This window comes from Ambystoma mexicanum, chromosome 12, assembly GCF_040938575.1.
Source record: "Ambystoma mexicanum isolate Mex_15411 chromosome 12, UKY_AmexF1_1, whole genome shotgun sequence".
Lineage (NCBI taxonomy): Eukaryota > Metazoa > Chordata > Amphibia > Caudata > Ambystomatidae > Ambystoma > Ambystoma mexicanum.
In genome coordinates this window covers 47,629,372-47,650,130 of record NC_090936.1, presented here as the reverse complement: position 1 = coordinate 47,650,130, position 20,759 = coordinate 47,629,372, and positions in this window count along the sequence as shown.

Genomic DNA, 20,759 nt, shown 5'->3' with positions numbered 1-20,759 from the left:
AGACCAAACGGGGAGCATGAATGTTCTGGACAGGCTCCCAGGTCCTCTCTTCCGGACCATAACCCTCCCAATCCACATAATACATCCTGACCCCTTTGGAAACTTTGGTGTCCAAAACCCTACGAACCTCGTACTTCTCTTCCCCTTACACCATGATTGGAGGAGGACGAGAAGGAAGGGCAGTATCCGGTAAAAAAGGTTTGAGAAGGGAAACATGAAACACAGGATGCACTTTCCACTTTGCAGGTAAAGATAAACGCACCACCACAGGATTAATCACCGCCGTAACAACATATGGTCCTATAAAACGTGGAAGAAATTTCCTCCCTCCAGGTATCCGCAGATTCTTGGTGGATAACCAGACCTTCTCGCCCACTAAGTAAGCGGGAGCCGGAGAACGATGGGCATCTGCGAACCTCTTAGTGTTAATCTGCGCCGTCTCCAAATGTTCCTTCACCCGTCGATGCACTAAACACATGTGTTGAATGCAGGACAATGCCGCCGGATGGCGTGCGGACAGGATAGGAGAAGCAGGCAACGATTTAGGGTGTCTGCCGAACATAGCAAAAAACGGGGAGGAATGCGTAGAAGTATGCAAAGAGTTGTTATACGCGAATTCCGCCATAGGGAGTAATGACAACCAGTTGTCTTGATACTGGTGCGTAAGGCAACGGAGATATTGTTCCATGGTGGAGTTGAGACGTTCCATCTGCCCGTCTGTTTGAGGATGGTAAGCAGTGGAATATCTATCATTGATGCCAAAAGAGGCAGTGAGCGACTTCCAGAAATGAGAAGTGAATTGGGAACCTCTATCCGTGATGATAACAGACGGTAGCCCAAAATGATGAAAGACTTTCCTGAGAAACAGATCTGCCAACTGAGGGGCAGAAGGAACACCTCGACAAGGTACAAAAAGAGCCATCTTGGTGAAATAGTCGATGACCACCCATATGGTGTCATAACCACAGACCGGAGGCAATTCTACCACAAAATCCATTGAAATCATGTACCAAGGATAATCTGGAATCGGCATGGTCTGTAGAAGTCCAACAGGTTTGGAATTTGAGGTCTTGCACTGGGCGCATACATAGCAATGAGCAATATGAACGGCCACATCTTTTAACATAGAGGGCCACCAGCACCAACGTTGTAGTAGATCAACGGTCTTCTTGTTACCCGGGTGAGCAGTCAACTTGGCATCATGACACCATTGGATAGCTTTCTTCCTGCTATCCTCATCCGGAAGGAACAATAAACAGTTGATATGGGGTAAACCCTCTACTATATTGAGGTTAAGTTCTGTAATGTCTGTGGGGTGGTTCTTTACCCATTCACGTAACTCATAACAAAGAGAAGACTGGAGAGTACACCCACAAATCACCTGATGTGGTAAGAGAAGTGGACCGTCTGATCTAGGGGGAGATGAATCCCCATGTATATGTGAGAGTGCATCCGCTTTAGTGTGCAAGGAACCGGGCCGATATGTAATGGTGAAATCAAACATGGAAAAGAATTCATGCCACCTAGCATGTCGGGTCGTGGAGCACTTTACGGATTGTGAGGCCACCAGATTTTTATGATCAGTGAATACCTGAATTGGAAAGGCTGACCCCAGTAAATGATGTCGCCAAGTCAAAAACGAGTCACGTACTGCTAGCAACTCCCTTTCTGTGATTGTAGAGTCCGTAGAAACATAAATGCTCGGCAATCGGACTCCTCTCATTGCCGAGCTCTCAAGTTTCCCTGTTTCTTGGTAGGTTTCTTAGTACATGCTTTTAGTAGGTGTTCTGAAGACCCACAATAAAAACACAAGTTGTTTTTCTTCCTATGTTCTCTCTCTTCTTGAGAAAGAGAACCCCGTGTAGCTGCTCCTATTTGCATTGGTTCAGGCGCAGTCGTAACTGGGGTAGGAACAGGTTGAAGATCAGGAGCAATACCCCTCTTCTCCCCTTTTCTAGCAGCTTTACGAGCAACAATCTGCAGAACTAGCTCAAGTAGTTCCGGAAAGGTTACTGGAACCACTGGTACCATAGCCAGTATGTCTTTCAAAGAATCGGATAATCCCTCGTAGAAGAGTGATGCCTTTTTATCATCAGGCCACCCCGTCTCAGCAGCCAATTGATTAAATTTGGCTAAGTAAGCCAGAAGCGTCAAATCACCTTGTTGTAGATTCAACAATTCTAGTTCCACAACCTGAGTCTTGTATCGGGTGTCAAACACCTTACCCATGGCCTCCATCAATGCATCGCAATCAAACAATAAAGGACTACCTGCCTCCAAAAGAGGATTAGCCCACGCTGCGGCAGTACCACCAAGGTGCGACAACAAAAATGCAGCTTTAGTGGCAGAATCAGGAAACGAACCGGGTCGGCATAAATAATGGAGGCGACACTGATTCAAAAAGGTCCTAAATTGTCTTGGACCTCCATGAAATCTTTCTGGCGGGGCCAGAGGGAACTGGGATGTAATATACACCGGGCCGGCTTCCGCCTGTGCAGGTTCAATAGCTGGAGCATTAGGCATCACTGGTGCTACTTGGGGTAAAGGTTGTATGGCGGTTTGTAGTTCTAAGATCTGTTGTTGAGTGGTGGCATGCGCGTTAGCCATGTTGGTTCTTAGATCTGCCACTAATTGAAGAAGATTAGCCAGAGTCTCGTTGGGATCCATTTAATAAGGCTTCTGATTATGTCAGAATTCTTCCTCTTGGACTTGGCCCTGTAGTGTAGAAGAATTCTTCCTGCTAATATATCACTTTGAATGCACAAATAAACATACAAAGCAATCTATTGACTGGAAGATTGGATTCCCATTGAGACCTCGTGGCTGTAGAAAATAAACAAGAATGATGTGATTAGAACAACTGACAATGAATTCAGAAAAGTAATTTCTCTAGAGTTACTCCAAACTAACCTGACTAATGTTTAGAGACTTGGAATGTCTAACACAACGGTTTAAAGGAAATCCAATAGATGTTCTGAAAGAAGGAAAAAACACTATGAGCCTATAACCCTGGGATCAAATGAAGAGTGACAATAAGCAACAAGAACAAAATCTTGCTTACCCAGACCTTTCTCTGTAAGGCAAAAACGATGGGATGTCCTTCTTAAAATGGAGAAAGTTTACCAGGTGAGACCTTCTTTCTCGGCACAGCCGAGGCTGCTCCACGGTGCTGCAGCGGCTGTCCCACAGTGCAGCGGAGGCTGTCCCACGGTGCAGCGGCAGCTGTCCCACGGTGCAGCGGCGGCTGTCCGACGGTGTCCCATGGTGCAGCAGAAGATGTTCCACGGTTAGATTAGTCTCTAAAACGCGGAGGTGAGATACTGTCTTTACCGAGTGCAAACAACAGAAGGAAAACCAGAGAGTTGCCAAGTACAAACCGGGTCGCAAATCCAAGCGGGCAAGAACAGGAACAGAAGGAGAAAAGCCAGGCGTAATCGAGGGACAAAAGCAAGAGTTTGTTACCAAGAAGACAAAAGTTTACAAAGCAGGCAAGGATGATCCAAAAGAGTAGTCGAGTCAAAAGCCGGGTCAAGAAGGTGTACGTAATCAGAACAAGAAAAAGGCCAAAAACGGAACGCCAAAAAATGCTCGATCAGAAGCACTGAACGAACGTAGAGGCGTGGTTTAAATAGTCCAGGTCACCTGTTCAATGCCGTGATCCCAAACGAACGTTGCGCTTCCTTAGCAATGTATTATATAGTTTCCAAGGCAACCTCCATTCACTGTGGCGAGCCGCGCTTCGAGTTGAGTGTTTTCTTACTGCATTTGCTGGACTAAGAATGCGTGAACCATCGCGCAGTGGTCTATGCATGACACAATACAAGATACTTCAGTCTTCCTGGCCTTACGCTTTCTAATTTGAAGGGTTCGAGAAAGTAACAGTTTCTCGCCAAAAAGGTCAAGGGTATCTCCCTCCTTGAGTACCCTTCTTGGTTTGCCGTCTTTCTTCTCTCGTTCAGCTGCCCTCGGAAAAGTACTGTTTGTTTGTGTGCTTTGCCTTGCTCAGAGTGTGCTCTCATGCTCTGCCTTTTATCTGTGTGGGGAAGTTAAATGAAAGACAGCTGTGCATGATTACCAGTAATTGCCTGACCTTGCCTGACCATTGTATTGGACATATTGTATGTGGGTCTGCCTTCTCCCAGAGCAGGCTGTCCATGTGAAAGTATTTGTGTAGGAAAAGGGGGGGGGCAGTAGAGTTTCTAAATATCCTATCGGGTAGGATGGGGTAAAGCTGTTACAGGGAGTGGGATGCCCCTGTCTCGCTATCTGGTGTCCCACTCCCACTCCCCGAAGACCCTCACACAGGTGATCCTCCCACACTGGTCCACCCCCAGGAACTGGATCCAAAAGTGATGGTTGTGTCCTGGCCACCTGGATAACATATCCCAGAGGACAAGCTGGTGAGACACCTTCTAGTTTCTGCACAGATGATACAGCCATTTAGATTTGTGTGGGCTTTAATTTCCTGAGTGTATGGCTGGGGTTAACTTTGCAACAGAAACTTGCCATAGATTTTTACAGTTACCATGATACTTTGGCATCAGGGAGCAGCAAGTGTTGTGCGAAGCGCTACACATTTTATTGAGATGTGTGCTGGGTCAGAACGACAGAGACTGATATCTTCCACTGAAGAACTTTATTCAACCAAATGAAAAGATGTAAACTAGTAACTGTCCCTAATCTATGGGTTTTCCCTACCTAACACAAACTAACTAGCTTGCTTGCCAGTCATCGGTGATCCCAAAAGGAACATCTGTCCAAATTATACTCATCTGTCCCGGCCACTATCAGAACAAGGTAGGCACTGGAGAATGATTCCCTTCTCCTGTGGTCTGCTTTTCAGTACAGTCCCTTTAGTAACATTTTCGTAGGTAGTTCTTGGCAACTACTTTTTTGACCAGTTCATACATTTCAGAAATAGGGCTCTTCAGTTTCTCTGTCGTGTCCTTGAGACCTTGCTTTCACCTTCTGAGGTTATTCTTCTCTAGCTCTTTATTTATCACATTTGGTGCTTCTTCTCTGTGCAATGTCCACTCTTTTCCCTGGCAGGGCCAGCTAGAAGTACTCTAAAAAGAACACTCACTTTCCTCTTTCACTGGACAGTTACTGGGACGATTATGAAGGTTCTAATAACGATTCTCACTTGGCTTTCATGCTTTATTCTTACTGGGACAAGTATGAATGTTCCAGTAATGATTCTCACTTGGTTCCAAATCTTTACTCTTACTGGGATGAGTTTGAATGTTCCAGTAATGATTCTCACTTGGTTCCTGCTATTTACTCTTACTTGGAGGAGTATGAATGTTCCAGCAATTATTCTCACTGGGTTCCCATTCTTTACTCTTACTAGGACAAATATGAATGTTCCAGTAATGATAGTCACTTGTTTCCCACTCTTTACTCTTACTGGGACAAGTATGAACATTCCAGTAATTATTCTCACTTGACTTCCATTCTTTACTCTTACTGGGACGTGTATGAATGTTCCATTAATGATTTTCACTTGGTTACGACTCTTTACTCGTACTGGGAAGAGTATGATTGTTCCAGTAATGATTCTAACTTGGTTCCCACTCTTGACTCTTCTTTAGTCTTACTGGGATGAGTTTGACGGGACCAGTAAGGATTCTCACTTTTCTCCACTTCTTTGCTTTTACTGGGATGAGTATGAAGGTACCAGTAATGATTCTCTTTGTGCTACACTTACTGTACTGTTCTCTCATTAGTATGAATGTCCTGTATGATTTCCCACTCTCCTTAGGAAATTTTAAGTTGAGGTCCTCACTGGGACAAGTATGATTATTATGCTTGTTATATTTGATGTCCCTCCCGGGTCTCCCACCTTCCTGTTACCGCTCTCACTTGGGGTTAGTGCCACCAGGCCTGCAAACAGGAAGGGATCCTTGCTTCGGTAGTCAAGTTGGCTTCTGCCTTCTCTGCTTCTCTCTCTCTCTTCCTCTATGCATGCTCCATTCCGTGAATCGGTCTGAGGTCTCGGTTTCATTATTGGATTTAGCAGCCCACCACCTCTTTGTCACGCCACCACCTAGGACCGGTTAACCTATCTGAGGTTTCCTTCCCTCAACTCTTCTCAGTTCAGGCTTCTCTTGTCGCCTTCGCTCGCCAGCTTGCTTCAACGATTGGAAGCTGTACATCGCGTTCCAGTTCAGCTACCCTTGCAGAGATGATTTGAATCTCCCAGGCTTCTCTATCTGACATGCTTTCTCCTCCTCCTTTTATGATGCATACCTGGGCCTTCCCGGCAGAGCGTCCAAGTGCTTTTTGTCTGTTGTCCGAGAACTTTGTATTACTCTGACTATCTTCTTCTCCTTCTCAGTATCGTATTCATATTCTTCTCACATGGATTTAATCATTCTACACCCCAGTAACAAACATTAATGTATTCTTTGTGTCTTTATTTGATAGAAGTTGTAGGAGGTGGGTTGTGGGGGAGTAACTTGGGGAGTTCCTCTTTGAAACAGGAGTCCTTTTCCACAACAGGGGAGTCTCTCCCAGAGATGTCCCACTTGCCTCTACCCGTTGGGAGGGTATTGGGTAGCAGACTGACATCGCTAGCCACACAGGGAAAGGCTCCTCCCTGGGGAGAAGTTATTAAATCCTGTGATTCGTCACAGATGACTTACATGTTGCTGTCACTTGGGTTTAGAAAGGCATCACTAGCCATATAGAGTGGCCATGGTTATCTTGGGTTACTTATATTTTCAATTAAAAAGAGAGGTGATGACTGGAAGGTTTAAAGTTAATCTTAACATCTGTCATCACTCTGGGCAGCCTTCTGGACCATTGTTCTTCACCTGCTAAGCCATTAAAGAAAGGGGAATGTAGGAATATGGACTCCGAATTTTAACAGCATTGTAGCGTTCATATGTTAGCATTGGTTTGAACTTCAACTGGGGCCTAGGGTGTGAAACACATTACTGGACTCAAGAGTGTGAGTCTCAGGCAGCTATTAAATAGATGCCAATGCACAGAGCACATGCTTGGAATTGAACTTTGATTCAGGATGATATTTCAAGGAACTGAGCTGCACTTAGTATAATACTAATATGAATTAACATACTAATTAACCCAACCCCAGTTAACATGTAACAGATTCCCATAATAACATTTAGTGGAAATTAGTTCATGAAGTAAGTTGAATGCAGACTGATGAAAATGCATGATGCTCTGAAAATGGGAAGAAAAATGGCCTTTAGACCTGCAGGCTGGATTTGCACTGTGTGGTAAACAGAAAAATGTGAAGTTACGTTCTGCTGAACCATAACTTTATTTTGAAGCAGGAAGTAGAGAAAAATGTTTCATTTTTCTACAGCAATGCAGTCAATATAAAGAGGAAAACACACAGAGGCAGATCGTGTGATTCTTAGTGGGATGACCTGTTCAAGAGGAGGTGTCTTTCTAGAGGGACAAGGGGGCATGTTTAAAAAAGGGTTTGAGACAGAGTAAGAGGCAGTTCCTCTTCGGGCGCTGGGAGACGAAGGAGCAGAATGCTGACTGGGCAGACAGTGTTCAGTGCTGGCAAGCTGATTGATGCTGAAGCTGTCCTTATCTGGGTTGACCCTGTGCGAGGCAGGCAGAAAGACTGGGGAAGATTTCCCTGCAAAATTGAGTCGGAAATACTGCAAACAAATCCAGGTAAATATGAGGTTAAGTGAGGGGCTGGCGGTGTGAATGATAACAGGTAGTTTAAGTTAAATAGTTAATTTCATTTTAGGTGCTCTATTAGGGATCCTATTTGTAATGTGCATTTAATACTGCGTTTATATTTCTCAAAGTCTTACTGTGTTTTTTTAAAGTGTATTTCTTTTGCCAAGTTCCACGATGCCAAGAACAGTTGGTAATGCTTTGCACAGATAAATTGCTGAAAGCTATTATAAGAAGAAATGTACTTAAACTATGAAGTACAATGTGGGCATAAGTGTCTCTCCGTGTAATTTGCATATTTCTATTTTACGATATAAAAAACTGATTCAAAAAGTAGCTTAGTTTCATGATATGTATTCCGCATTCAGTCCCTTTTATTTAACATGCATAAGGAGACAGAGGTGTTGTAAGAAATATCTTAATGGAAAGTAGCCGCTGTGAGCTGTTTATCTAGAGAGATTGAATGAATGTACAGTATTCCAAATTCATGCTTTACAATTGTTGAAAGTCAGCCAAAAGGGCGTTGTGTGGTATTGTACATAAGGTACCACAGGAGGGCATGAGCCATCTATCCAGAGTATATCAAGTCCAGTATTTTGTTTGTTGTTAGTGATCCTGGTAAGAAAAATTATTCAGCAGCATTCTGAAATCAGTCTCACCACTATAAAAATACCCAACAGGTTACCACAATATATTGCTAAGGATTATAAAATACCACCAAATACCATCATAATAAGTAATAGAAATAACCCCAAAATATATCCAATAGGAAACACCATATACAAATCAAGCTTTGTCCCATCCCAAATTAATTCTAAACTGTAAAGCCATCAACTCTTTTGTTGTGTCTAAGTCAACACAAGTGGGGCGGGTATGCCCAGACGTGCGTCCAATATCTGCTGGGCCTAGACACCCAAACTACACCTCACTGATGATGTCCAATGAGGCTGAAACATGTCAGGGGATGCTTGTGGTCTCGTGTCGAAAGGATGTGACCAAGCAGTCAAGGTTGGGTTCTCTTTTGGGGTGGGACCAAGCCTGATTTGAATTTTTGCATAATTCCTAAGAAATGTTCGTAGAAAATGTTTTTCATTTTTATCGACCTGAGTTTATTTATTACTTGTTACCTGTTTGTTGTGCATCAGGTTCAGCTGTTGGAAAAAAAGTGTAGTATATGCACATTTCGGGTACGGCATGCGACCCTATGCAAATCACCAACCATGTGCATGTTGCATCTGGCCACAGGCGCACCTTGCTCCTACAACATTTTTCACATACAGATGAAATTCTTTGTGTATTAAGAGCTACGGCTCCATTTCAGATACCTACCTGTGACTTTAAATCTTGACATATACATTATCAATAATTATTTTCTCAAACGCTTACCAGTTTTGTTAATGTGTACGGAGGGAGCGGAGTTGTGAGGAGAGTTGGAGTCTGCAGGAGTCTCTACAGTCTTTCTACTCTGCCTACTACCAGTGTGGGAGGACTTAAAAACCCACTTCCTGAGCGAAGCCGTGAGCGGAGTTGTGAGGAGAGTTGGAGTCTGCAGGAGTCTGCGGGATCCGCGAGGATCTAGCAAGGTATGGAGCCTAATGGGAAATCCTTAAGGCATCAAAAGCTCCCAGAAAAGAATAACACAAGAGGGGAGCAAGAGCAAGAGCAGCGCGATGACACAGTTACAGCCATTGCCACAGATGTGGACACGGACTCAGAGGCAGAGAGGGACGCAGAGCTGAGTCCTCGCCGACTCAGAAGTACCAAACACACCAAAAACACAATAACAAACTTGAACACAAATTCGACCGCAAAGACAAAGTCGCGAAACATGAAAGACTGCTTTACCCACAGCCAACCATTCAGGCCAGGGGAGACTTCTAAGATCTCGCCCCAAAGAGAGCAAAAGGCGGATGAGGACGAAATTCAGGACGACATCTGAGAAATTCAAGAACAACAACAAAGAAATCGGAACTTCCCCCCTCAAAATAGAAAAGAAATCAACAAAGCAAGCAGCGGGGCCCCTACTCACTCACCCTCCCCTTTGCGAGACGCGTCTGACTCTGCGGGCGGCGCACCACTGACCGCCGGCATGGCGAGCGGGTCCCCAGCGGGGGCAGCCGGAGGGCGGCTCCTGCTGGGCCCTGAGTGGTGTGGCGCGCCGGTCTTGAACGCTGGGGAGGGCGCGGGTGCTGGAGCTGCAGCGTTCGCTGACATCGTGGTGTTCACACCGCCCGCGACGCCGGCCCTCCTGGCCCCCCAGGAAAGCACGATGGCGCGGACGCTGTCGGTTGCAGACACGCTGCCTGAGGGGGTGGAGCCGGCCTCGTGTGTGAGCAGCGCTGGAGTCGGCGCTCCAGGTACGGCGTCGCAGGGTGTGGGTGGCGGAGGCCGGCCTCTGAATGGGGAACAGGCCGGAGATGCAGGCCTGAACAAACAAACAGAGAGAGAAAAGACATGCATCACGGCCACAGTACACAGGGAGCCCAGTCTGGCAGATAAGAGTCCCAACCAAACCACTGAGAAGGAAAGCAGAATTTCTAGACAAAAACCTGAAAACCTGACGAAATACAACAACAAAGGGTCTCTCAGACCGATAAACCAGGAAAGTGATGACGATAGGGAAGCCAATGAGAACGAATCTACTAACACAGAAACACAGAATCTGACAAAGAAAAAATTCAGAGTCGGGTTCAGACTTCGAAGACAAACAACTGCTGGCTAACGCCAAAACAAAAAATGCGGATAAACTAATAACAAAAAGAAAGGCTCAAGCGGGTACGACAAAGCCGAAATCACAAAAAAGAAGAAATCAAGAAAAGGAAAAAATAAAGCAAGGGAAAGGGGTGGTAAGCAGGAAGCAAAAACCACGGAAAAAAAGTGAGGTGCAACTGAAATGGCTTCCCACACCCCTGATGTCGGGCACTCTAAAAGCTTTTTTCTGCAAAGATCAGAAAAGAAAATTAGACACAGAAACAGAACTGTCAGACGCAGAAATTTTGGAAGCTGCCCAGGAAATCTCGCCAGTCAGCAAATTGCGCAAAACCAACGCATTACGATGGCATGCTGCAAGCCCATCGACAAATGATCCCGGCTCACCTCAAATCGCACCGAGCACAGGGAAAAATACAGAAAATAACCAAGCACCAAAAGACACCACCACATCAGATGCCCTGTCAGGGATCCAACTCCGTGGGGAGAAACACGGCGAAGAGAGTAATGCGGTAAAAGCTGCTTCACAACAAATTGTAAAGGACCTGTCGGGAGAGAGAATAAGACCCCACAAGACGAAGAAAGAAGTCGACAGGACCAGTCACCAAATATAGAAAGGCCGGCAGGTACACAGGTGGACGGCTCAAAAGCACTACAGATAAACGTTCATCGCCTGGACTGGACCAAAATTCACATTAGTAGGAACCAAGATGCTCTGACCCCAATCAGATCAGGGGCCCAAGACCCAAATGCCCATCTAGGGCTCAGGAACAGAAGATCCACGTCAGTAAACAGGTCAGACTAGGACCAATCGGGAAAGCATTTAAGGGAGAACGCATTGAGGGAGGGGCCACGAAACGCCGACAGACAAGTGACACTGACATCATCCCCGAAACCCAGACGGACCAGTGAAACATCTTCATCAACCTTAAAAGAATTTCCTAGCAAAAAATCGGATATGGAAACGGTCATGTCAGCCATGACGATCGCCCTAGCTCCTTTTTGCAAACTGTACGAGGCGATAAAAGAAGGAGTACAAGATAACACCGTAATACTGGCTAATTTAACAACACAAATGACCTATATTGAAGGATACATTACCGCCCTAGAAGAGAGAAATATCAACCAACAAAAATGCTGGGAGAAAAAAGTAGAAGACCTCAAAAAAGATCTCAAACAATTAGTAGACTCGCTGCAAGCTGAGAAGAAAAGGCAAACAGTAATAGACCAAACACAAAGGAATCAAAACGACATTAGAGAAAGGCTGAAAGAACTGGACGCTTGGCAAGAGTCAAAAGAACAGGCAAAAGACAAAAACAGGGTCTCTTCAAGCACCACCGACGCGGCAGCACCGAATTTGGGAGAACCAAGTCTCCTAGTCGCAAGCAACCAAAGGGTTGTCAAAACATCAGTCAAAGTCTTGAAGAGCATGCCGCCTCGTTCACCCACAGGAGCGAAGCAAAAACCAAAGAGGGATTACCCAAAGAACCCGATCCAAAAAAAGGAATCCGTAGAAACTGTGGGATCACTGAAACAGAGGCCCCAAAACCAGGGCTCCCCAACTGCAACCGAAGAGTTTTTGGAGGACTCGGATTTGATGAATCTCTCGCAACATTGGGAATAAAACCCTGGGGACATAGACCAGGAGGTATTTATCATCAAAAGGACAAAGAAATAAAAACTTCAGTCAAGGAACAATCAGCAAGCAGAAAAGAAGTAAAGGAAGCAGATGGAAAGAAGGAACGGCCAGGCCTGAAAGATCGTCAGGAACCAAACGCAAAGGAAAATGAAAACAAGAAGCGACTCAGCAGCAAGAGAGACAGCAAAGAGGACAGGGTCAGAACAAGAAGGCTAGCAACTCCAGAGCCAAGAAGAGAGGACAAAAACGCAAGCAGACAGCAAAGCAAAAATGCAAGAACAGATGATGCAGAACGCACATTCAAAATCGAACAAACTAAAGCAATCAAAGACTACATAGGCCCTCATTACAACCCAGGCGGTAAGTATCCAACATTACCGGCATGGCGTAATTAGCATTTACGTCTTGGTCCGATGCCGTAAAGTGCGGCACATTACGACCCATCGCGCACGAGCATTACGCCATGCCGGTAATGGAAACTACGCAATGGCGTAAATGATCCCCAAACGGCCCTTACCGGCATCGTACGCCACGCAAGGTGCACTACCGCCACCCATCATTGCGGCGACCGTAATTAGCGGTCACCGTAAATAAGCGGAACCGGAAGTAGCGTCATCGCGGCAGAACGGGAAAGAGCACGGCGGCCATCTTTAAAAACACAATCCTTTGCCATCCTACCCAACCACACCACATCTGACCCTGAGACCTTGTAAAACCCATTACCCACCCATTTCCCCACCTAAACATGCCCAAAGTTGTGAAAAAAGCCTGCGATCGGCTGCGGCAGGACCGCTTCAGTCGGGAGGAACTAACGATGTTGGCAGAAACGCTGCAGGAAAAAGCGGACATCGTCTTCTCGTCAGAAATGACAAGAGCAGCCATAGCCCGCAAAAAGGAAATATGGGAACTCGTGGCACAATGGGTCAGTGCCGTAGGTACCACCCCATGCACCTCCAAACAGTGCCGCAAAAGGTGGGATGACCTCCGGCTCCGAGTAAGGAGCATACTGTCAGCCAATCGCAACCTGGGCCTGGCAACTGGCGGGGGAGCAGACTCCCCAATCAAGATGCAGCCATGGGAGGAGATTTTTGAGTGCATTGAGGATGTTGGTGGAATGGAGAGAGGAGCCCCGACATCAGGAGACACAGGTAGGTGCCTCCAATTCAGCCATGCAAAACACCCTGAATTACACTTACATGCGAATCACAATTTCGCCCCATACGGTAAACACAACACATCAGCAGGAGACCCACACCCTGCACACATGCAACATGCACACTCCACAGCAGACACACACATTTCTGCATGCTCAACCCACCCAAAAGGGAGACAACCTGTATGCCTACAAAGTCCACCATCTATCCTTCAAAACCATGGCAATCTTCATGCCTGCTCAATGTTCGCTGACCCATCAATAACACATTCCCTCCTCTGCTCCACCACAGGCTCACAATCGGACACCGGCAGGGACGAGAGTGGCACCACCCCAGCCAAGAAGCCCAGGACAGAGGGAAGAGCACAACAACCCTCCACCTCTGCTGGACCCATGCCCAAACCACACCAGGCCAAAATCCCTGTTGAAAGACAGCCCAGGGCAGCAATGACCCCCGGTGAAAGTGCCATGATAGCGCCCACGGAAGACACACAACAACTGCTGCCCACTGAGGGGAATGTGTCTGCGGGGAGCAGTACCATTGGGGAGACTGCTGCCGTCGCAGCATGCTCCGACAGCGATGTGGGGAATATGGAGGATGACACTGAAGGTTCCCCCAACGCCCACCTTCACTCCCCACACCTGTCCCCATGTAGCCTGCACGGAGACGACACACAGGGGCTATCCCCTGGAGATGCATGGCCAGCCACTCCCAGCACAGTGGGAGTAGGGGAGGAGGGGAGTAGTCCAATTGGGCCGGCAATTGCAACCTCCATTGCCCCTGATTTCCAGCAATCGCTGGACAAATATCAACGAGGCAACAACAATTGGCCTCACTACTGACGCAGCATGTTGCTGATTGTGGAGGCGCCAGTGCAGGCATGGAGAGATGTGCTGAGAACATCAAGGCAGCCATCCAATCAGCAAGCAAGGACATTTGTGCAGAACTAGCCGCGGTGCGGAATATGATAAGTCAACTCATACAGACAATCATGGACACACGGCGTAGCGAGCAGGCCAGTACCTCCTCCGCTGCAAGTTCTGCCCCAGCCAGCCCCGTCCGCAGGTCATCCAGGAACCTGAGGAGCACAGGCAGGGGAGCCCCAGGTGCCGGGAGAGGGGGCTGCCAATAGTGGCCGTCCAGTGCACCAATGGAACATTACCCACTTCACCACGGGCACCGTCACACCTTTGCAGGGAGTTCAGGGGGGAGGGGGAGAGGGGATTGGGTGTGTTGGGGAGTTCAGGGGGAGGGGGAGGGGGGATTGGGAGTGTTGGGGAGTTCAGGGGGGAGGGGTAGGGGGGATTGGGTGTGTTGGGGAGTTCAGGGGGGAGGGGGAGGGGGTATTGGGTGTGTTGGGGAGTTCAGGAGGGAGGGGTAGGGGGGATTGTGTGTTTCAGACCTATGCCCATTGATAATACACTTTTTTGATTTGCACAAATCAAATGTGTGGACATTGCTCATTGCGTATGTGTGCTTTATTGGTGTACAGTCCACAGTGTCCATGTCCCAGACACACACAGTGCCCCAAGTGCCGTCTCCATGTTACACACACCAGCCGTGTGTGCTAGAAGCATTGGTCAATGATATTCTGACGCATTTCACGGCCCTCTTGTGCATCGCTGCCTCCTTGAGGTGCTGCCCCATCCCCACCCTCATCATCCTCATTGTCAGGTGGTTGCAGTTCTGCATCAGGAGGCAGTGGAACATTCCGTCTGACACACATATTGTGTAGCATTACACATGCCATGACAATCTTTGCAACCTTCTCATGGCAGTACAGGAGTGCCCGGCCAGACCTGCTGAGGCAGCGAAACCGTGCCTTCATTAGGCCAAATGCCTGCTCAATCACCACACGGGTACGTGCATGGGCACGGTTGAAGTCTGCCTCATGCTGGTTCTGTGGGTTCCGGACTGGTGTAAGGAGCCACCTTTTCAGGGGATAGCCAGCATCACCTGTATGTAGGAAACAATGTATGTGTCAGTCATTACATCTAATTCTGAACATGACGTGCCAACATGCACATTGAACTGTTACTTTGGACCACTTTCAGTTGCGCTGATGGATTCACGCTATGCAAACGGTATATGTCCATGGCTCTCATGGACAGTTTTGCATGCCAACAAACCATGTATGCAGGGTGGTCGAGTGCCTTGTGAGTGCCCATCCACTGTGTCCGTCCATGCCGTATGTTTAGGTGACCTGGCACGTGTCCTGTGATGTCAACGCTCACATGATTGCTACATTGCTGTCTGCATCATTATGAACCCAGTGAACTATCCAGATGTTGATAGGGACATTTTGTGGGCCTTGCTGTCTGTGCTGTGGTGTTGTGATGTTTCTGTCCGTCATGTGCCTCCTTTGTGCGCTGTTATGTGGGACAGGCCTTTCAGTAAATGGTGTATAGTGACGTGCATGTAGGTGCATTTCGTTGGAGTCAATGGTCCAAATTGGTACAATGCACTTGCAGATGGTTGTGTCATGGTTGGAACACACCTTCTTTGACATGGTGGGGCTGCTTCGTTCAGGCATAATGTCTACAGGTGTGAGATTACGTTAGTGCTGCTTTAGGGTATGATCGTCTCTGCTAGTCGCAGCCAGGTGGAGTATGCATCATTCCCCCCCTTTCTGCCAGGTGGAGTATGCATCATTCTCCCCCTTTCTGCCATACCAAGGTCATGACGTGAGACTCACCGAGTAGCCAGGATCTTCGGCCTGCATGTCGCTCCATGTAGCGTGGTATTGTGGAGTTCCTCAGGACCATTGAATCATGGGTTGATCCGGGGAATCGGGCACAACAATGTGTGAGGATCCTGTTGGAGTCACATACCATCTGCACGTTGATTGAGTGAAATAGTTTACGGTTGCGGTACGGTACCTCCATGGCATGTGGGACCACCAATTCCACATGGGTGCAGTCGATGGCACCAATGTAACCAGGTATGTCGGCTAGTGCATGGAAACCCACTTTGGTGTTTGCAATCTCCTGGGCAGACCTTGGTAATGAGATGTGCTCGTCTGTGTGCTTGAGGAGGGCATCAAGCACTTGGATCAGTGTATGTGAGAATAATGGTTGTGAAATACCATGCAAGTGCCCCACTGTGTGCTGGTAGGTGCCAGTGGCCAGGAAGTGGAGTACAGACACTACCTTCAGTAGGGGTGGGATGGCAGTTGGTGTTTCTATCTTGCTGACGCTGTCGTTGTGCGTCATGTCCACGATGGCGGTGATGGTGTGCCGGTCCAAACGGTACAGGGTGTGGATCTGCTCTGCAGTGAGGTTGAATGGACTGGCTCTGATGCGTGGGATTGTGGGCTGCCTGCGTGGTGGTACTGGCTGTGCTGGTTGGCCTTGCTGGGCCTGCCTTGCCCTCCTTCTCCTCCTGCGTCTTCTCTGTGCAGCCTGTTGTTGTTGTTGTTGTTGTTGTAGCACTTGCATTGCTATCAGGTCCTCCAGCCCCAACATTGCTAGTCCTATTGGTATCATTGTGGAGTGTGACTGGGTCTGGGAAGGCGTTGGGTGTGCTCTTTTTGTACTTCCTGAGTCTGTATTGCCTCCACCTGTGCTGATTCTGTGCACCTGTGGCAGCTGGATTCACTGCACAAGGCCCTTTACGGTTGGTTCGCGATGGCGTAATTACCGGCATGGCGGTAAGGTACTTAACGGGCTGGGTGATGGCGTTAGGTGCATGTCTGCTTGGGTCGGCATTCGCGTACCTTTCCGCCATGCCGGTAATTACGGTGTGGGGGGTCGCGTGCGCGCGTCCTGGGTGCAGTTAGCGGTAGCGTTAACTACGATGCTGCTAATGGCATCTTAGTTAACGGTCACGGGTCTTAATCGGACCTAGCGGAAAACGATGGCGGTAATCCTTTACCGCCATCGTTTTTCGCTTAGCGCCAGGGTCGTAATGAGGGCCTTAGTCTTGAATAGGAGAACTATCCTTCAAATAATAAGCAAAACAACAACGTTAAAAAGCATCAAGTCGGAAGACATCACACTAGTGGAGCCGTACCATAGAGGGAATACAGCAAAGGCATACCTCCATGTCAAGGCGGCGGGAATTCAATATATTAACCCTATCGCAGTGAGAGAATTGGAAAAAAGTGGCTTTACATTAACAGAAATAAAAACCATAAGTTAGAGCGAAGATACAACGAGGAAGGTACAAGACAGGGAGGAACGAATACATCGATACATATCTAGAACGGAAGAGCGATATAAAGCAAACCGACTGGGCAAAGAATGGCGTGAAAAAAGGCGCTTCAGTCCTAACAGATATACCCTCCAGGAGGACCTGGAGCATCGGTATAACCATCGCGACTATACCTCCGAAAACAGGCCCCCCTGTAACAAGAGAGAAAAAAGAGAGAAAGAAAGATACGAGAGTAATTAGCAAAATTATAACTCACTGTTGAACAGAGAGGACACTCAAAGGGCAACAAACCTTAGCCCAAGAAGAACAACGCGTAGGATTTCACCAGAGTTAAACCAAATGAGAAACTTGGAAAAAATAAAGGCAGCGGCAACACCACAAGGTCCTTGGTCTTGGTTAAAAGCAACACTAAACCCGAAATCTCAGAGATAGCAGCGAAATCTGTCTACGGCACAATCGCAGATAGGAACAGTCAACACACAGAGAGAGGCAAGCGTCGAAAGAATAACCCTAGGTTCATGGAACACGCGAGGTCACGCTCACCTGACAGTGGCGAGCGACGTGGACCTAACCAGCATGGATATCGTGTGTCTCCAAGAGACATGGCTTGTAGAGAAACCGACACTAGATGGATTTGAAGTGGAAATATCACGGGCCATAAAAGGCTTGTTAGGTCGTCCATCATCGGGCCTGTTGACCGCTTTAAAAATGGGCTACGGTTTGTCTTCGCCAAAGAAAATAATGGAATTTTATGAGCTGCTGGTGACAATCACAACGTGGAGCAAACAAACGACACCGAGGGAACAGGAAGAAACTATCCACCTAGCAATAATAAATACATGTTGGAACCCCCAACGGATAAACACAAAAGCATATTTTAGAAAGATGGGTGAGACAATAGACTGGATCTACTCGGAGTTCGAAAAGATTGACATTATCGTGTGTGGAGACTTGAACGCTGATTGTGCAGAACCACAGTGGACCACAAAAGACAAGGCCCCACAAGGTAACACAGTGAAACGGGGAAGGCCTGGAGGGCGGTTACCAAATCGCGAAATCTATATAACATCGAAACACTATTCCCTAACCAATTGAACATCCCGACCTGGGAAAACCTGTCCTCCAAAGCCACTTTGGATTACATCTACGCCTCCCAGGGTCTTCTGACGAGTATCCTGGAATTCAAAGTACAGAGAACCACGCACAGTGATCATAACCTTGTGATGTGCGCATGGAATGGGAAGCAGCCGGCCAACCCAACATATCAGTTCCAAGTGGAGGTGAACATCCAGCAAACCCGATTACGCCTGACGGAAACAGATATTACAAAGATATCCAGAAACTATGGGTGGCCGACGGAAGTAGACGCAACTAATGGCGGCACAGAGCGTCCAAACTATCTACCGATGTTGCTTCCATTTAGAAGAGTAGTCGCTGGCAAACAAAGACAGGCGACGCATCCTAAACATACCTATGATAAACTGGTAGTCGAAAAGAGGAAAATTGTTCGCAAAGCGAAGAGAACTACGAAGAAAACAAACTCCAAAGAAGCATGGGAGCAGTGGCAAAAGGAAACAAAAAAGTACAAACATTGGTTAAAACATCACAAACTCCAACTCGCCCAACAAGATGCCGAGAAAATGTTGAGCGCCCTCAACACAAAAAAGTCAAGCAATTTCTGGGCATTAATTAAAACTACGAACTCGTACACGGCCACAGAAATCGCAAACTCAGTGTCAGAGGAGAAATGGGTGTCATATTTAACGGCCCAATTCGACCTACCGCAAGAGAGAGCACTGGAGAGTGACGAAGATGCCACAGCAGAGTGGGTAGACGTGTCGAACGTGGCTGAAATCAAAAACGCCATCCTCAAACTAAAAACCTCAAGAGCTCCCGGTCCGGATGGATTGACCAACGCAAATCTGAAAAAATCACCAAAAGCATGTGCGGGCGTGATCAGCAAAATCTTCTCCCACTGTAGGAACACTAACATGATCCCCGAAACCTGGCTGAAGGCTATAATCGTCCCCATTTACAAGAAAGGTGGCAGAGAAAATCCAGAAAGCTATAGGCCCATAGCTTTGCTAGATATCGTGGGGAAGATTTTTGCATCACAGTTATTGAACCACTTTAGAACCTGGGCCAAAACGGCTCGATGCAATGATGCCTTTCAAATAGGGTTTCAGAAAAATGGGACCACCTCTATGAACATCCTATTGATCAACATACTAAAGGCCAAAGTGAGAGAAGGTGCCCCAAAAGTGTATCTTACATTTGTAGACTTGTCGAAAGCCTTCGATAAAATAGATCGGGCAAAACTCTGGTATAAGTTAAATCATTGGAATTGCCCCCCGGCAATCTTGAACCCGATCAAAGCACTCCATGCCGACACGAAAATCAGGGTGAAACTGAACAAACAAGGCGCCCTGTCACAGGAGATCCTGGTGAAGCGTAGCGTTAAGCAAGGCTGCCTCTTAGCTCCGGCTTTGTTTATCACGTTTTTGGGGGACTATCAATCGGAGGAGGAACAAATCAGAGCATTTCCGCCCAGAATAGGTAAAGCACAAATATCTCGACTACTCTATGCAGATGATGCCATCATCATCGACCAAACGCAAATTGGACTCCAGTGCAAATTAACAAACTTGGAAAAATATATGGAAACGAACCATTTGGAAATCAATATAGCAAAAACAAAAATGCTAGTTTTCGACAAATCAACAAAAAAGTCGGCGCAACCACCAAAATGCTATCTGAACAAAACAAAAATTGAGGTGGTGAATGAGTTCAAATACTTGGGGGTGATCATTGATGGTTCAGCAAGAGACAAAGCAACGCATGAACACCTATGGAGCAAGGTGAGAATGTTAACAGCACAGACGAGAGCGGTGGACAGAAAATTTGGAAAATTCTCTATGCTACCGGCCATCAACTTTTATAAAGGGAAGATGGTCCCATCGATCATTTACGGCATGGAAGCTTCATTAAACATCCCCAGAAGTGTGTGGCAGAAGCTGGAAGGCCACGTCTGGAAGTCAGTTTTGGGTCTACCGAAGTCAACTTCCATGCCCGCGATCAGGCGGGAACTAAGCCTTGTCTCGCTAGCCTCACTGGTAGAACAAAGCAAAATGAGATTATGGAGAAAAATCTTGATGTAGGACACCCTACCAATTTACAACATTATCGCAGAAGAACTAAAGAGTGGCTCATGTAAGGCTTTTAAGAGTTGGGCAACAAGACTCCAGCTCATCTTGACAGAAATAGCCTGTACAGAAGAAGATCTGATATCCAATCCGGACCGGGTGAAACGGAAAATGGAATGGATGGACTGGATTTCGACAACTGAAAAAGCCAGCACTAACAAACTACTGGCCCACCTCCCACCAACATTTAACAAAGTCAAAAAACCACAAAACTATTGCCTGAAATTCCCAAACAAA